The sequence below is a fragment of the Quercus robur genome, chromosome 5 (genome assembly GCF_932294415.1).
Source record: "Quercus robur chromosome 5, dhQueRobu3.1, whole genome shotgun sequence".
Taxonomy (NCBI): Eukaryota; Viridiplantae; Streptophyta; class Magnoliopsida; order Fagales; family Fagaceae; genus Quercus; species Quercus robur.
In genome coordinates, this window is record NC_065538.1 from 61,158,589 (window position 1) to 61,178,274 (window position 19,686).

General features: G+C 32.0%; 1 long non-coding RNA gene across 3 annotated transcripts; it reads right to left on the bottom strand.

The window, feature by feature from the left end:
• Positions 1–9,958: 9,958 nt before the first annotated feature.
• Positions 9,959–13,032, bottom strand: LOC126726549 (uncharacterized). 3 transcript variants are annotated; one of them, XR_007655983.1, is made up of 6 exons: positions 12,864–13,032; positions 12,680–12,758; positions 12,502–12,569; positions 12,174–12,228; positions 11,073–11,265; positions 9,960–10,196 (listed from the first exon to the last, which is right to left on the bottom strand). It is a non-coding gene; the product is annotated as an uncharacterized LOC126726549 (long non-coding RNA). The 3 variants fall into 3 exon arrangements; XR_007655981.1 differs by having other exon boundaries at positions 9,959–10,196; positions 12,174–12,569; XR_007655982.1 differs by lacking the exon at positions 12,174–12,228.
• Between the last annotated feature and the right edge of the window lie 6,654 nt (positions 13,033–19,686).

The following is a 19,686-nucleotide window of genomic DNA, read 5'->3' on the forward strand; positions in this document are numbered from 1 at the left end:
ATTTTTTTTTTTTTTTTTTGAGTAAACAATAATACCTATTAGAACACACACAAATATTGAATTGAAAAACGAAATGAACATTTAAATTAAATTTCAAAGTACCTCAAATCATGGTAGAGTCGTACACAAAATATTGAAATGAAATTTTTTATGGCCATTTGAGATCGCATATCAGATTTTAGTGCATTGAATTAGGAAACATGCACTTAATCCACGTTACAAGTCTTTATAAGCTCCAGGTTCTATTCCAGGGATAAAAGAAGAGCAAAATGGCAGCGTTAGAGCACTCACAGCAGTGGTGTTATATTGCTATAATGCTATAATTTAGCTCCACTTATACCAAAATTACGCTCCAGCAGTGGAGCTATATCCATTTTTTTTAGCTCCACATGAACAGTACACATCTATAGATAGATGTGTATTGTTCATGAGAGCTAAACAAAAATAATAATATTTAATTCTAGCCGGGGGATTAAAATAATACCGCTCCATTTTTTTTTTTCATTCTTTTATCTCTTTCTCTCTGTGCCTCTCTCTCACTCCGTTTGAAGTCTCATCCTCTCCCCAAAACTCTCTCAAGCTCTCATCCTCTCTGTCACTGTGCAATCTCACCGTCTCGACCAGCCGTCCCAAGCCGCTCTCAAAACTCACCGTCACTCTCCTCTCTCACCATCACTCTCTCAAGTTCCCTCATTCCCCACCGCCGGCCCAACCCAGCTATCCCAAGCTGCCGATCGCCTCAGACCCACGCCGCCGATCGCCTATTACAGAGATTTGGATTTTTTTTTTTTTTTCCTGGTGGTGGTGGTGGTGTTGGTGGTGGTTGTGGTTGTGGTGGTGGCTGAGGAAAAAGATTGGAGGTTTGAGTTTTTTTTTTTTTTTTTTTTTTTTTTTTTTTTTTTTTTTTTTTTTTTTTTTTTTTTCAGCTGTGGATTGGTGGTGGTGGTGGTTGTGGCTGTGGCTGACGGTAGAGGTGGTTGTGGTTGGTGCTATGGAAGTTTTTTTGGGTAGTGGGATATATTATTTTATTTTAGTGGTTATAATATTTTATTGTGATGTTTATATTATTTTATTATGTTGAAAGCTAAAATAGATCTACTGCTGTAGCATATGTATAGGTAAAATAGATAAAGTAAGTTTCAGTGGAGCTAAATAGCTAAATATTTAGCTCCACTGCTGTGGATGCTCTTAGTCAAGTTACCGTGTGAAGTGTGAACAGTATCACAAAGAGTAAAACGATGTCGTGCCACTTAATATGATACACACGGCATCGTTTCACTCAAGCAATCTAGAGTGAATACAGTCTCTCCATACAATGGCATTTTATAGCCAAAGCATATTACGACACCGTTTTGATGTGTATATATATCTAATCCTATTGTAATGATTCAATATTTTCATATTCTCTCAGTTTTCTTCTTCCTCTAGCTTCTATCTCTTTTTCTCACTTTCTCACTGTTATACCTGCAATTCTCATGGAACTGTGTCTATACAATATGCGCTATCCTTGTTTTTTTTTTTTTTTTAGTTGGGTACCATATAGTTTTTTAGTGAAGAAATTTGTGGTATGTTTTGGTGTCAAACTTAGAAACTCTTTCCCTTTCTTTGTTTGTGTTTATTTCTAAATAAATAAATAAACAATCTAGGCAGAATCCTTTTTGTGTGTGTGTGTGGTTAATTCCTTGTTTTTCTTTTAAAAAAAAAAAAAAATTGAGCATTATTTTTGCTTTTTTCACTAATTGTTTGCTTCTTTTTTCTTCTTTTTTCTTAATTGGATGTAATTTTTTCAATAAGGGTAAATGAGTCAATTTATCTAAATCACATTATTCATCCTTTCAATTTTTTCTTCATCAAACTTTTTTTTTTTTTTAATTCATTCACTTTTCTATTCTCCCAACCAATTACCATAAGTGAAAACTGAAATATCTTTTATCTCCTAACTCTTCCATCCATTTAACCAAACGGACTCTTAAGACAGTTTCAAGCACATATTTAACTTTTGACTACTATGATAGATGATTTTTTTTTTTTAAGGTTTGATAAACGAGTGTTTTTAAGACATTTGTTAATGGATCATTTAAAGAAAAATTTAATATCACTTTTATTGAAAGTATAAAAAGGTACAAAAATAATCAGTTACTTTTTCCTTTCTTCATGAAAAATTTCTAAAAATATTTTATAAACCAATGCTCTTATGAGATATCTATTAACTTTTTCCAAAGAAAAAAAAAATGAGTAATGCGAATTGCCAAGCACCTTTTAAAAATTTATAAAAACTATTAGTGTTTACATGGACTATTTTCTAATATATATATATATATAAAAAAATAAAATAAAAAATTTAAAATTCAGTTAACTTTTTCTCTAGAAATTATCAGCATGCCATTAAGAAATGCCAAGCAAAAGAAATTAATCAAGTTTTTTCATGCATTATTATCAACTATTTTCCTGCAAATAAATTAGTATAGAAATGAAATCAATTAGCCTTTTCTCCATGATTGGTCAATTGAAAATAGCAATATAAATATAGCTTCAACAAAAAACAGAATTTGAACTGAACTATAAAATGTAAATACAATTGAGTCAGTATTAATAAGATAGTCTTATTAGGTGTTCTTAGGAAAGCCTTTAAGTCCATTCTAATGAAAGCCCAGTTATAAAATCACTCCCTTTCCTCTCATGAATCTTGTCCCTTGCTTTATTGGGTTTTAGTCCATTTACAATAAGGTTTTCATCATACTCTCATGTGTTTTCATTAGAATGTGCTTAGAGATTTTGAACAATTTGTCTCAAATATGAGTTTACAATGTATTCATCACTTTTGAGCTCTTTTTCTTTTTCATTCCATTATCATCATCATTTTTTTTTTAAGTAGCCCTCAAGCTAGAATATATTGTAGTATTCCTCTCAAAGTCCATGAAGTTCTTATCATTTTGGGTCTTGGCATACAACAAGAAAGCCCAAGATTAGGAAATTTCATCTTCATTTTGTACGATGTTGGATGCTAAGCTCATAGCATACTTGTTACCTTAGATCCAAAGTCCTCTTTTTCAAAAGGCCTTTTGAATTGAGCTTGTGATAGCAATATAAACATAGCTTCAACAAAAAACAGAATTTCAACTGAACTATACAATATAAATACAACTGAGTCAGTATTAATAAGATATATACATTGACTATCAAAAAACAAAAATGAGAAAAACTTAATTTAAGATTAGTGGAATAATGGTTATCGAATAACTAATTTGATCATTAATAAACAAGTAAACATATATAAATTCCTTCTGGAAAACCGAACTTATATACAGTGGTGGAGCCTAAAGTTTTTTCAGGGAGGCAAGCTAAAAAAAGTGAATGCTATGAAATTTGTTATTAATGCAAGAATTTGAGCTCTAATTGATTGACTTTTGTGATTTCATTATACCAAAACTAACTTATTTTTAGTATGTCATAATCTCTATTTCCTTTTCAATTTTCATATAAACATTGATTAAGTTTTTTTAATTTTTTCAGGGCTTTGATTGTGAGTACAGGCACAACGAGAATGCAAGGCTCAATCGAAGAGATTACTAGTATTGGTTGTTTGGGAACTCTGATTTTAGATATCCTGTAAGAGTTTGTTCTTTTTTATTTAATTTTCTATGCATATGTTGACTAGGAACCTTGATTTATTTACAAATATAATTTGCAATTCAATAACTAGCTAGGAACTCTTTTTGTTGTTGTTGTTGTTGAGAAGAAACAATAAAAATGATAGATTTATGTGTAAGTAATTGATAACCAACTTACAGCTTGGCACTAAGAGTCTTGCCAAAAAAAATTTGCAAAATAATATGTGGCAATCACCTTCCCACTCCCCTTGAGCAGCTGACCTATACTTGCCCCCACGGCCCCACGCTCTTCTCTATCTGTTTTTCATTATTAAATTTTCTGAAAGTTTCCTTCTTTTTCCTCACTACTATGTAGTAAGTAATACTATCTTTAGGTCATTAGCTCATATTTCTGCAATAATCTCCAAACCCCAGGAAGCATCCAATTAGAATGAAATATGAAGAGGTAGACAGAAAAGAAAGAATAGTTTCATCAGTCATAGTTAAACCCTCATTCACACCCCCCTTCTCAATGCAATATCAACCAACCAACAGTACGCTTTTACTCCACCCCCACCTAGACATCCTAAAAAAAGTTGATTCACACTTTCACACGCCCACACACCAATATGAGAGATAGAGAGAGCTTTTTCCTTCTCACTCACTGAGCTTTTTCACTGATAACACTGATTGAGCTGAGTTGTAACTAGGTTTTTCTGGAGTTAGTGAAGGGTTGGGTCTGACCAATCGTTCTCCTGTGACTGCCAAAAAAACAATTTAGCCAAGACCTTTTTAGAATGAACAAGATTTTAATTCTTGTACTTTTTGCTGCAATAGTACCTAGTTTTTTAGTGATAACGGTTGTTGTTAGCCTCTTATGTTTTTGCTTCAGTGACAAGATCGAACAGATTATTGAGCACTTTGAGCAGAGAGGCCAGCTTGCACATGATAGAGGAGGTGCCCTTGATGTAGAGGAGGGGGGTGGTGGACATGGAGGGGATGGGAGGAGTGAACATGGGAGGAGGCAACGGTGATGGAGAGAAGGAGAGACGTGGACGTGGAGGAGACAGTGGTGATGCAGACGGAGAGGATGGGAGTGTTGATGGAGGGGACGGTGATGAAGGGGATCACAGTGATGGACATGGAGGTGAAGACGATGGAGAGGAAGGAACTGGTGGACATGGGGGAGGTAGTCTTTTTATTTTTATTTTTATCTTTACTCTTAGTTTTATTTTTATTTTATTTATGCTCTATGCTAGAGTAATCTAACTGCGTAAGGATGTGCTGTGGTAGTCATTCTTGCTGTGGAACTTTTATATACATATTTTTAGCAATAGCTAAAGTAATAGTACAATATTGTATCCTGTGTTGTCTAATAGGAATACGGTAGAGTTTAGAATTTGTGTGCTGATTGTGCCCTACAAAAGTATGTGATAAACACTTCCCCATAGTCCCAGACTCTTTATTTTCTGACGGCCTTTTTTTTTTTTTTTTTTTTTAAATATTTTACCATTACAAATTAACACACGGTTTAGCCTTTTCTTATTTTTTTTATTTTACCATTACAAATTAACACACGGTTTAGCCGGTCAAAAACGAATTCACCCTCACGTTTATCAACTACTTCTTCTTCCACCTCCACTATTCACTTAAAAAAAAACTACGAAAAGAAAAAAAGAATGATTATCTCGTTGTTCCCATTTGGTTGCTTCCAAAACCAATTGATGTTCAAGTTCAACACCGCGAAGTGTTTTTTTTTTTTTTAATGTGTTTTCTTTCTTTTCATATTCTATGCCGATTGTGCGTGTGTATGATATAAATATATATATATATATATATATATATATATATATATATATATATATATTTAATACATCACAACGTTTTTATTAAGATTTTGTTTGATGGTTCATTCTACTGGTTAAAAAACAATGATGTGTTGTTACTTTTACTGGAGGGTGAAAATGTAGTGGTTTACACCGAATATTTATTGACACTACAAAAAACGCAGTGATTGTGGAGAGTGATTGTGGTTTGAAAGGATCAGAATAAAAAGCAAGGTTGCAAGGAATTTGTAATTTTGTAATGTGAATTGAAGAAGGGGACTAGATGAGGACATAGATCATAGATAGGTACTGCGTACCATAGCTTGCCATTTTCTGAAATGCAATTGAAGTTTTTTTGTTGCTTGTTAGAACTTGGGCATGGTTTTTAGTGACTTAATTGGCCAGCAATTTCACTTCTTTTTAGTTGCTACATATAGTAAAGGATACACCTTGCTAGTCCCATAATTATTAGGCTATAATTTTATTACTAAACTAATCAAAAAATACAACTGCTACTAGAGTTTCTTCCTCCAGTGATTAATGATTTTGGTCATGTGAAGTTGTGAACACCTCGGGGTTAGGAATTGCCTAGGTGGGCTTGAAATTGAACTTAGTTGGTTGTGTGACTAAAAGAAATTCATGATGGACTTGCAAGAGGGCCCATGTTTTTATGTGGCACTAATAAATATTAGATAGTTGTCTCCCAAAACCTCTAGGTAAATTTACCCTGTTGTTACTATGAATCCATGAACATATTTTTTTATCCTTAGTCAGAGAAGGAAAACATGGATTTTCTGTTAGCTCAATTGGTACCAATTGAGTTCTAAGCCTATAGTCATCTAGGCTAAGTCCAACTTAGACAAAACCATGAGTTTTGGTTTGGATTGGCCTAAGTTGGGAATAAAGCTGAATGCAAGACCGTGCAGGGTATGTATGAAAAATTGAAAATGGGCACAAGTAGAGGAATTGAAGTTGTGCAGTGTGAACTGAAAAGTGTACCCAAATTCTCTGCCAGAATGGGTTAGCATATAGACCACTCTTTAAAAATGGCTGTGCTCCAAGTTTTGCTCCAATTTGCTAATTAGTAAATACCCCAACTGTCTAATTTAATTTCATTTGTCTTGGCTTAGATCTATACATCATCTGGTGTGTACATGAGGTGGGGCATGGAAATATCAATTTCCTTTATAGGTCAGGGCTCATCCCAGTTGGGACTTGGGAACAAAAACCATTCCCTAACATTTAAGAATGAAGATAGATGTTTTTGAAAACCATACCATATTGGTTTTAACTTTTAAGGCAGTAAAATTTGTGGCTATGATGTGACAATTGATTCCACTTTGGATTTTTGAGACCTAGTCTTTATCTTAATAATATTAGTCCTCCTTTTGGGACTCAACTTATGCTTTTGATAAAGTTTTTCCTCCAAACTGATATAGAAGAATTTACTTTTAACTCATGTCGTGGCTATTTAGCTTATCCTCAATTCATCTATATCAATTTAATTGCGTGATAATTAAATCTTTTAAACAAGTTATATAATTAATTAATAAGTAAGTCATGAATTTAAAAATACATTTATAGGGTCATTTTAATTACCAAATAGTAAGATGGTAGAATTTTCCTCCAAATTGGTCTTGAGGAAATTCTGTTCATTTTAGAATTATCGTATGACTTTCAACTGGGAAGTAAATGTACTGTCCTGAGAGCAAGACCTATGACATGCGAGAAGTGTCCCCACAAAGAGTTAATCAAGTTGATAGGATTCATTTATTGCCCGAGCTTTAGCCACTAGAATTACAGAGTTTGGAACCAAATTTCAGCTGTAGAACTCATTGGTGGAAATTTTGCCAATCTTTAGTACACAACATGGCTGTCCAATCCAAAATATTCACAGTTTCTTTATTTACTTTTGAAATGGAGAGTTTTGGGCTTTATGGAGCCTAGTTTTGTTTGATCCGGGTTGATGACCTGACCCAACCCGAATAATGTTGTGTGGTTTTTTAATGAGGGATTTATTGAGGCTTAGTCCATGGAGCGGAGGCCTGGGCCGCTCCTAGGAAAAAATTTTGAGCCCGTTTAGCCCATTGTGGAACCGCCTTTTGTAATTAGGGTTTTTTAGTGTGGTGTTGTTGCCGTGTTTGATATATAGAGAGAAAATATTATAACCGCATGTTGTACTCTGTATTCTTCTTTGATAATAGTGATATCCCTGCAACTCCGTGGACGTAGGCAAATTGCCAAACCACGTAAATACTATCTTGTGAGTGTAATTGTTTTTCTTTGGCGTGTGTTTTCTCTATTTTTTTTGTTCCTCACATGTTGGGAATTCAACTTAATTCCCTACAAAGAGGGCCCATAGAGTAATATGGTGCAAACCATGCAAATGCAATGGTACCAGAGAGCATGGTTTTAGATTTTTTTGGGATTCAACAAACATTTTCGAATTCTAATATAATGGATTCCATTTTATTGAATTGGAGAACTATACGTGTGAAGATGAATTCATTGTTCATCCATATGATAATCTATGTGATCCAATATTCCAATTACCTTCATCTTTCAGCAAGTTTAATCTAGAGTTAAACTTTTGTAATATTAGACCATATAATTGAGAATATTAAACTACCTAAATCAAATCCTAGATTCTGCAACAAGCAAGGTTAAATTTGAGCCCAAATAAACACACCAAGAAAGTTGTGAATTCAATCTTTGAAACCAAGTACAAACATGTTCAATCAGCAAGATGAAAGGATATTGAAGTGGGAGAACCCACTCTGTACCTAGTTCATTATCCTACATGGTTAACTAAAAAAAGCAATAAGTTCAAAGGAAAACTTAGCTTAATACTAATACTTCTTCTCTTTTCTGCTTGGTATGTAACTTACAACAACACATCCATACCAGTAATGGTACTTGTTCTCTTTTCTATTTTTTTGGTGTGTGTGTGTGGGGGGGGGGGGGGAGGGGGTGTGTTATTTATAGCTTCTTAAAGCTTCATTTTTTTAAAATGGGACAGGTTAATTGAGAAAACAGAAGATGATGTAAATTTAGATGTTCTACTTATCAATTTCAACCTTAATTCAATGTCGTTTTTGCTTATGCTCTACATATGGTTATTTCAGTTTTATTGATGATGCCAATTACTCTTGCACAGTGGCGACTCCAGGAATTTTTCTCAAGGTGTTCCTGGGTGAGCTTGCTCTGTTAAATTTTTTTTTCTTTAGATTCTCTGTTACAATTTTTTCTTTTTTAGATTTTAGTTCAATTTTTTTTTTTAGCTTTTTTCTTTTTGCTTGTTATGAATACCATTTTGGACCCTTTTTCGATTTGTTTAGTGGAACAGAATATTTTGGTACTGATTTATTTCGTCGTACCATTTCAAGGTGTTTCAGGGTTTCTAAAAAAAATTTAAAATAATATATATTTATATTTTCTTATACAACATAAAATTATTGATCCAAATAAGTAAACCTCAAATAAAACAAATCATTTAGTTTTTCTTTTTTGACACTCAAATCATTTAGTTATTACATAAAAATTATTGTTTTAGAATATTAAAGCATAAATATGTAATTAAATAATGAAAAATAACAACCAAAAATAGTACAATAAGAGTGTATATATGTATGTCAACCCTCGGCAAAACTGCTTAACATAGGGTTTTTTTTTTTTTTTTTTTGGTGTTTTATAATGTGTATTCATTTACTTTTAAGAGACCACAGACCACTACCCTAATTCAATGCCGCAACCCCATCCACCTCACACTAAGAGACAAGAGTTGATTAGCAATTTCAACATAATTACATATTTTTATATTTACATACACTTATACAAAAAGACAAAAGCTAAGCAATTTATATTGTCAAAAGATAAGTCTAAGTCACAAGACTCATAACACAAGTCAGACTATGAGAGAGAGAGAGAGAGAGAGAGAGAGAGAACTGAAATACCTTGATGTTGCCTGAGCAGTGGCGGAGCCAGGAATTTATATTTTTGGGGGCCATGTATAAATTTTTTTTTTTTTTTTTTGTGTGTATGAAATGTCAAATAGTAATATACAATATTTCATAACTGAGTATGTATAAACCAAAGTATATTTAATTAAAATTAAGCAATCATTAGAACCTAAAAGTGTACTATTTTCTAAATTACTGTCTTCAATTTTTTTGAAGAATGAGTCAATAGTCCTGAACTTGCCCATGACCTAAATTATCAAATTAAATTATCACTTATTAAATAAAAGACAAACAATCATTTAAATGTCAATACATAAAAAAAATATAGAATAAACAACAACTAAATACATGAATATATATATATATTGTCTATAATATATTGATTATTATAATAACTAGTCGCTAACCCGTGCGATGCACGGGATAATTTTTATAATTTGGCTCAAAGCATATTATGGCTCAAAGCATATTATGATTTTTTTAAACCCATAATAGTACAGAATGTTAAAGCAAGAGCAAAATGGGGGAAAATATAAGGAGAATACAAATTGACTAAAAAAGGGATGAGAATCTTAACAAATTTAAGTTAAGAATAAGAGGTTGCCAATGTAAATCCTTCAATTTAAGAACTTTCATGGCCTTACAATTAATGCCCAAAAACCAAGTCTTGTTTGGTTGAAAATAGCTACGGAATAAATAAAAATTTTTAAAAAGGGGGGCTCTCTCCTTTTCTTCTAACCTCAAGTGTCAAGCAAGGATCATAGGATGGATTATGGGCAATAATAAAAGTCCACAACACAAATTTGGGTAAAAGAAACCACCTGCAACATTTAACATTTTGTGAGGCAAAAGATATGACAATCCAACTACAAATTTGAGTTAAAAAATTAATTGCAAGTAATATAGAAAAGCATGATTCCAATCCAAAATTTGGATTCTAAAACAGTAATAGGTTCAGGAACAAAATATGATCCAACTCAGATTTTCAACAAAGATGAAAAAATTGATGTGTAACCCCAAAGTCTTAGGGCATAAAGTTCAACTTAAGCAATCTATATATTAAACTCTAGGAGTTTAAACTTTCTTTTTCAGTTTTAGATGTCTTTGTGATTCTCATTAAAAAAAAAAAAAAAAGCTTTAAATGTAAATAATCACCCTTTCATCAACATGTTTAATATAAACACAGGCTAGGGAAAAAAACCATAACCAAAAAAAAAAGAAAAATGAAGAGAATCCTATAGAGTTGAGAACAATTACATCTCAGCGAAGAAGCAATTAACAATAAAAGTACTAAATTTCTAAACTTTGTTTTATCAACATGGTACAACTTTTTCATTAAAAAAATTAAATTAAAAAAAAAAAAAAAAACATAGTACAACTTAAAATGATGAACCATAGAACAATGGAGAACGTTATGTTTTTTTTTAATAGTAGAAAAAGGAACAAAACAGAATAGTAGAAGAATTAAAACCTTCTAGGTTGTGTTCCTTGCAATCCTCCAAAACCAAAGGAAACCCATCAAACAAAAAAAAAACATGAAAAATAATCAAGCAATAGGGAACCAAACGAAATAAAAGAAAAATCCATATGGAAAAAATAGGGATGTACAGAGATTCAATGGTGGAGTTTACAAACAAATAGAGAGACAAACGGATATAATTTAGGAAAACAAATTTGAAAAGAATTGGGAGAATTACCTGACATGAGAAACCAATCAAAATCTCATCCTGATTATATTTATGCTGAATAAAACTTTGGAGGCTGTACTTATTTTGCTAAATCTTGTGTTTGCCATTGCAAGGTGAAAACAACACAACTTTCTTATATCCTTTATGCAACATAAATTTCAATGAGGTTGATGGCATGCTAAGCATGGCTGTAGCTCTGTACCTGCAATTACATATATGTACTTACATATTTGTATTGTAAGAGTTCCAATTAAAACAAATTAGAGATAATTAATAACTTCCCTAATATGAAAAAAATTCATCAAGAGCATTTACAAATATAATAAATCTAGAGGATAATTCAGTGATATAACAATTAGGGAAGTGGCAGAATAAATAAAATCTAAATGCATCTTATAGGGAGTAACAATTAGCATAGCTGCTCCTTTTGGAATTTAGATCAAACATATCTTTGCAGCTCTCCATACCATTTTAAATCACAATCATATCATTGAAAAAACTATAACACTATAAGAAGAAACTATACAATGTATAAAAGGAATTGAAATGGAACAGAGCTGATATTGTACAAAATTACAACAGAAATTGCTATGATAAGCCTAAAGACTGAGCTAACCTACATTTTTTTTATAAGTAAGATACACATACATTGGCTGGATCTTGAACCCAAGACCTCACCATCTACTTTGCTCTTACTAACATACAAGCAGGTTTAGAACACAAAGAGCCTCCACAAAGCTGATCAAGCTTGCTCTCCAAAATTCTTCACAAGTTTGATACCCAATAAATTAAATCAAAACCAACCAACCAAAATACAGAAAACTAAATCCTACGAAATGCAAAATTAAAAATATTTTTGTTAGTGTTCATATATTTTGATGAAGATTAAGTCTTTCAAACATGGAAGACTCATAGCTTGTCTACAATTATATGGATAACAACAAATAGAACCCAAAATATATTTAAAACCTTATTCAGAAGTTTTGAATTAAAAAAACACAAATTAGTAAACTAAAGTGCTAAACTGGACCCAAAAACCACAATTTCACTCCTACTAACAAATAAATAAAGAGAACAGGTTAGGGAGGAAATCCTAAATTAAATTAAAACCTCAAAACACAAAGAGACAAAGCATAGGTAGAATTTGATCTTCTATGGTGTTTCCCTGGGAAAAACAAAAAAGAACAAAGAGGAAACATATTAGCAATTGAAATCTATAATTGCAGCAAACCCTAATTAAGAACCCCAAAATCCCAAAACTAATAAAAACCCCAAATCAATCCTTCAGCCTCAAAGTCATCTTGATTTCGTCCTAATTCAAGAATGTTCAAAAACTATGGAAACAAAAACCACAAATTAATTATAAGCAAATAGATTAGGACAACAGCAACAAAAAAGGAAGAAGATAAGGAAGATTGAGGATTCAAGGAGATCTTACCAAGGAGTTCTTGAGAAATTGAACCGGGAGATTTTGGGGCAACATTCACTTTTACCCTCTGCTTCATCCTGAAAACAAAACCGTCACATGCATGTGATTGGTCCTTATGAAAAACACCAAAATTATTGAATTTTAGCGGTGTGTAAGAAGAGGTTTAGGGTTTTATCGGGGAACTTACACAAAGGATAGTATATAATAGAAAAATTAGCACAAACAATCAATGTTGGTGATGATGATTCAGTGGCTACGTGATTGACCTGTCAATGAAATATGCAAGAAGCAAAGAATTAATTTAGATCATAGCAGTGATTCAACAAAAAAAAAAATAGAAAAGAAAAGAACGTAATTGGGTTAATTAGTACTCTGATGTTTAGGGTTTTAACGGGTTTGATTGAAAAACAAATCAGAGGTTGAAAGGGTAGAGAAGAGAGATGAGGGAGAGAAATAGAGAACAAAGAGGCGGTGTGTAAGAAGAGGTTTAGGGTTTGGGGAAGGAGAACAAAAATTTGGGTATCGGTTTGGTTTTGTCGTGGAAATAGAAATAGGTTTTTTTAGCTTTTTTTTTTTTTTTCTTTTTTTAAATGCTGATGATTTAAGATAAATGATGACGTGGAGTTTTTTTTTTTTAAATAATGCTGATGATTTAAAAAAAATTATGACGTGGATTGGAAAATAAATATAGTTTTTTAATTTTTTTTAAATGGTGATGATGTGGAAAATTGTGGAAGCTTCAAAAGCTTCGGTTTTATATATATAATTTTTTTTAAATGGTGATGATGTGGAAAATTGTGGAAGCTTCAAAAGCTTCGGTTTTATATATATATATATATATATATATATATATATATATATATATAGATAAATAATATATTATAAGAAATTTAAAAAAAAAAAAAAAAAAAAAACAAATACCTGGAGCACGGTGACACAGCACACAAGCTGTCAGGCACAAGCACAAGCACAAGAAGCTTCACAAAATTGAGTCACAAATTGAGGGGCCCACAGCTGTAGCCTACTGACAATTGTAATAAGAATGGTACAAAATTAGTCACTTTTTATGGCCTCAATTCAACACATATCACGTTTACCCAACAAAAATTGAACACAGTACATATATATTTAACTACTACAATTCTAGAAAGTGCAGAATAAAGAGACAAAACCTTTACCCTTAAACAAAGAGACAAAAATTTTACTTTTAAACAAAGGGATGAGAAGGAAAGATCTAAAATTTGAAAAGATTAAAAAAAGAAAGAAGAAGGGGGCAAAGACAGTGCAGTGGCTGTGGCGAGAAGGACTGAAGGAGGCTGAACTGCTGAAGGAAAAGAGAAAGAACTGAAAGAAGAAAAAGAAGAAGAATGCAAAGCCCAAGTCCTCAATGGAGACAGAGAGAGCGAGAGAGAGAGAGTCACTTGTTGAAAGATTTTTTCTGTTCTGCAACTGCAAGACTGCTGCAACTGTGTGGCGGCGTGTGGGAGAGACAAAGTTTCAGACTTTTCAATTTTTTTTGCCGTGTACAAGTAAGACCTAGATACATTGGGATGAAAATTAGAATTTTTTTTCTCTTTTATTTGTTGAGATAATTGTTTTTTTGGCCTAATATGTTGTGGTAATTGTTAATATATCTGTATTCGTTTTAAGGGTCATTCTACAGTACCCTTATGTTTTTTAGTGGGTATGGTACCCACCGAAATCTTGACCATCAAAATTAGTGGTTTTTAATCTTGGCCGTTTATTCAATTTTAGTGAGATACCAGTTACCGGAAAGACAAGTTAGCATATAAAAGCAAAATGATAGAACCAGATCTTATCAGTTCTCTCTCGCGTCCTCCCAAACTCAATTGATCTTCTCAAAAAATAATCTCAAGCACGAAAAACTGAAAAAGTGCTTGCTTGATTCGTTTGTCATTCTGAGAAAATTGCTTTTGCTTCTTCTCTCTTGTGTGCTCTTCGTACGTCAATCTCCTTTCCACAGTCCGTCAATTTACTCACTAGTGAAGGTAAGGATAAAAAGAAAAAAACTTAATTTCACTCACCTCTGTTTCGTTTCCCCTTTTTCTTCGTTAGTTTTTCAGCTAATCCGTTTGAAAAAATATATACTTTTTATTTCAATTGGTTGTTGATTGCATATCACTGCCCTTTCTATTTGTCGAATATGGGTATTGGGTGCGGGGTGGAACTTGCTTAGGGTTCAACACTGAGTAGTTTTTTTTTTTTTTTTTTTTTGAACTCAACATTGAGTAGTTCTAAGTGGACTAGACCTTGTGAAAAATTCAATTGCTTTGTTTTGGTGGGTTCATTTTGAAACCGTCCTAACTGGACTGAACAGAAAAATCTGTAGTCATACCATTCAATTACTTTGTTTTGGTCGATTAAATTTTGAAACAATCCTAACTGGACTGAATTGGATACCTTGATAAAATTCTACCCCATTTATCAGTTATTACTAAGAACCTACCCTCCTAATCCATGGGTGTAACCAAAGACAAATCCTTTATGAATGAATTTATTAAATATGTTAAATTCTTTGCTTATTCTATGTATTGCTATTGCTTCTGTAAATCAGTCCAAACACTTATAACATGTTCTTTTAAAAGTAATTACTAATTTTAATAACTCAGGTTATCAATATGAATAATTTCCTATTTGTTTTCTTTTCAGTGTCATCTTTTGCTAGGATTGATTTCTCAGATTATTAAGGTCAAAATTATACACATAAGTTATCTTTTCCAAATGATGAAGTCTAAATTTGTGATGTTATATGGATATAAAAGTGAACTATGGCTATCTAGTGAAAACCTATAAGGCTATGGATCAATTGGGTTTTTATTTATAAATCATCTGTAACTGGGGAATCAATTATGCAATTTTGTGCTAAATAGAACCCTATGCTGTAACAAGTTAATGAGCCCTGCTATACTGCAGAAACCTATTGTCTAACCGTGATCTTAAGTTTCATTGTGAGCCATTTTTAGTTTAGAGTTGGGTGAGATAACCTTGCTGTAAGTCTTTGTATTTCTATTGAAACCTACTGTCCAATTGAACTATTAGTTTCACTATGAGTCTTTATTAGGTAAGGTGAGTTGTAAACTCTGTTTTGTAATTATGTTTGGACTTGTTGTTCCTTGTACTTGTTGTTTTGGTCTTAACTTATACAGTACTATTGTTTTGTGTAAAGGATTAAATTTTAAATGTTTTATTTTAATATATTCACTTCTTGAAGCTTCTTGTCAATTTGCTTGTAGCAGAATGTTGCTAGCAGCTTCTGCTTTGATGTAATTGGCTTTGTAATTATGCTGTTTCCATAAAATTCGAACATTTCTGAGGAAAAAAAAAAATTTTGTGGTTGTTTATTCCTGCATATGCATTTGGTTCGTAATCATGATACATGGTTCCCTTGTGAGCTTTTGTCATTAATTTTTATGGCTGTATCAGTTTGACAAATTGAGAAGAAATATACTTCTTGATGAATCATCTATGCCTTCAACAATTGGAATCCTATTAATTGTATTATTGGACTTCATATTTTTTGGGATCTATTTGAACTCTAAGTACTAGGAAGTTGACATGCATCACATTTAGCCAATATCTATATGCTGTTTGATTTAATTATTTAGCTCTACAAATCATACTCATGAAAATAAATTATATAACAATACAAATCAAGCTCAAGCTATTGCAACCAAAGCGGCAACATCATTTAGTTCATTGATTATGATGAGTCATAGTCATCAATAACTATTCCCCACCAGCAATCGTTTTTAATAAGTAAAAAACAAACAAAATATCATTTAAGCAAGGACTGGACCTTACTTGATTCTATTCCTGCCATTTAAATTGCATTAGTTAGTTGTGTGCTATTTTTTTCATGGCTTCTTTATGTTAGATTGGTCAAAAAGGTGACATCGGCCATTGGTATGTAGCCTTAAGTTAAGTCCACAAATTTAAGTGTATGCTCTTATTCCTATTGTCATGTTTATCAGATACACCTCTACTATGTCGTTGGTGCTGGCAATGGCAAGCATGGGAGTTATCATGGCTTTGGATTACTGAAGTGGCATAAATATCTTAGCATTAGCCATCAAAAGTGTGTTGAACTTGGGGATTAAGAATTGTAACTCTTTTAGGGGACTGAATACCTTATTAATGTGTCGTAGCTGCTTGATTATTTCATTGAGTCATTCATGTAATTATACTATTAATTTTGTTAACTTGCTAGTGGACATGTTGATTATTAGCTTTGCGCATTCAAATTTGTATTGTTGAGTTTTCAAACATTATTATCATGTAAACGCAAAGTAACATTTTTTTATAGAAACTTGTGCGCTTGCTGTGAAGCTTTGAATTGCTTGATTTTGATTTAACCTTGGAGTGTTTATAATCTTAAATATATTTTATTCTAATGCTGCTTTTGGAAATGCATAGAAAATACTTGTGAAATTATATGTTATAAATTTTGAAGTGATGTTAAACTATTTATATGCATGTTGTGCGTGCAGTCGTAAGGGTGATTTGTCAGATTGAAAAATGCACCATGCCTCTATTGGACCCATGGAACGACAAGTCAAGGAGCTCTTCCATTGGATTGTGCCCCGCCAAACCCAAACTATCACAATCCCGCCTACACCATATCTAATTAATAATTGTTTTCAATTCCAATGTTAAAACCAAAACATTGTTGCTATTGTATAGCCATAACATTGTTTTTGCATTTTATTGTTGCTGTTGTATAATCGAATCACTTAGCAAGTTGTTGCATCTTTATGTTTTTTATTAATTTTGGAAGTTAAAAAATGTATTTTATTGATTTTTTAAAATTTTAAGGTTTTATGAGTATTTCTGTTATTTTGAGGTTTAAGGGATAGTTTGATAATTTTTCAGTCATTTTATATGTTAATGAGGGAATTTTGGTCATATTCAAGGCCTTGTGGTATTTTTTTTTCATTTCATAGATTTTAGGACTATTTTTGAACATCTGTAATTTCCATGGTATTTTTGTATATTTTAAGATTTGTGCTTATTTTGGGATGATTCATTGTTAAAATTTTAATTATTACTAAAAAAAACCAAATATTAGAATGTTTGGTTCTTAGTTTCTTTATATTTAGTTCCCAAAGAATCGCATCATATATAAAGTGTTTTTGGTAAGCATGTAAGCACATATTGAAAGTTTATGAGTGATTTCATCAAAGCCCATTGCACTCAAAAGTTGTGCAAGATCGTGAATCATTTTCTTTATCATCTTTATTTAATTTCTCGTGTTTGCTTAAGGACATTTTTTTTGAAATAGAATGATGAAACATATTTTGAACCATTTTCCCTTTAAGCTCATTATAGAAAAATAAATAATCCTTACAAATTAGTCTTTGACTCTCTCTACGCTTCTGTCTCTTTGGTCTCTACGCTTCCTCTCTCTGTAAGCTTCTTCTCTTCCAAAGCCATGAATACTAAACAAAACCCTAAGCAAGACCCACAAAAGAAGAAACAAAGTATTTCAATTATGGTTGCTCTCAGCTTTGGCATTGGAGAGGTTTTTATGCCAAGTTTTTCAGTTTTCCTTTTTAGTCAGATGTGATGTTAGTACTGCTTAATATGATAATGGAATCGTCAAATGTGAGTCAAATGTGAGAAAAAAGATAAGGGAGCCATCAAATGTGGTAAAAGTATAGTCACATATGTTGTTGATACTACCTAATATGACGATGGAATTGTAAAATGTAAGAAGGAAAAAAAATAAGGATGCCACCGAATGTGAAAAAGAATAAGGGTATTTTGGTCATTTTCTATGTTTCAAGGTATTTTCAGTCATATTTTAGATTTCAAGGTCATTTTTTGTTGTTGATGTTTTAAGGGTGTTTTGATCATTTTTTTGGGTTCTAAGGGTATTCCAGTCTTTTTAGAGGGTTTTTTGGGTATTTCGGTCATTTTTTAGTTTTCAAGAGTATTTCGGTCATTTTTTTAGGTTTCAAGTGCATTACGGTAATATTACGTTATAATACGCCGTAATATTACCTTATTATAATCTCAATACAATAATACAACATTACATTGATTATGAAGGTGATGAGATTTAGATGATGTGATATATTTTGTAATTTTAAATTTGGTAATATTAGAAAAAATAAAATACACCAAAAACCTCAATGTTAAATCATTGTAATGAGAATCACATCAAGGATACATCATAGTAAACCAAATGCTCCCTAAGGGTATTTCAGTTACTTTTTACATTACAAGGTCATTTAAGTCATTTTTTAGGTTTTAGGTGCTTTACAATCATTTTTTAGATTCTAAGGGTATTTAAGTCACTTTTTAAATTACAGGGTTATTTCAGTTATTTTTTAGGTTTCAAGATCATTTTTTTTTTTTTAGGTTCTAAGGGTATTTTGGTAATTTTTTAAGTTTAGAGGGTATTTCGATCATTTTTTAGGTTTTAGGGTTATTTCAGTCATTTTATAGGTTCTAAGGGTATTTTATTCATTTTCTATGTTCTAAGGGTATTTCAATCATTTTTTAGGTTTTAAGGGTATCCTAGAAATGATATTGGTACTACTTCATGTGAAAATGCAACCATCAAATGTGAGAAAAAAAATAAAGGAACCAACAAATGTGACAAAAGTACCGTCAAATGTGATGTTGGAACTGCATAATGTGAAGATAGAATCGTCAAATGTGAGAAAAAATAAGGAAACCACCAAATGTGACAAAAGAACTGTCACATATGATGTTGAAATTGCACAATGTGAGGAAAAAAAAAAAGGAAACCACCAAATGTGACAAAAGAATGTGATGTTGGAACTGTATAATGTGAGGATAGAATCATTAAATGTGAGAAAAAAAATAAGGGAACCACTAAATGTGACAAAAGAACTGTCATATGTGATGTTGGTACTGTGCAATGTGAGGCTAGCACCATAAAATGTGAGGAAAAAAAATAGAGGAACCATCAAGTGTGACAAAAGTACAATCACATGTGATGTTAGTACTGTGCTTTGTAAGATTGGTACTATAAAATGTGAGGAAAAAAAAATAAGGGAACCATCAAATGTGACAAAAGTACAGTCACATGTGATGATAGTACTACGCAATGTGAGACTGATACCATAAAATGTGAGAAAAAAAAATAAGGGAACCACTGAATGTGACAAAAATATAGTCACATGTGATGTTGGTACTGCACAATGT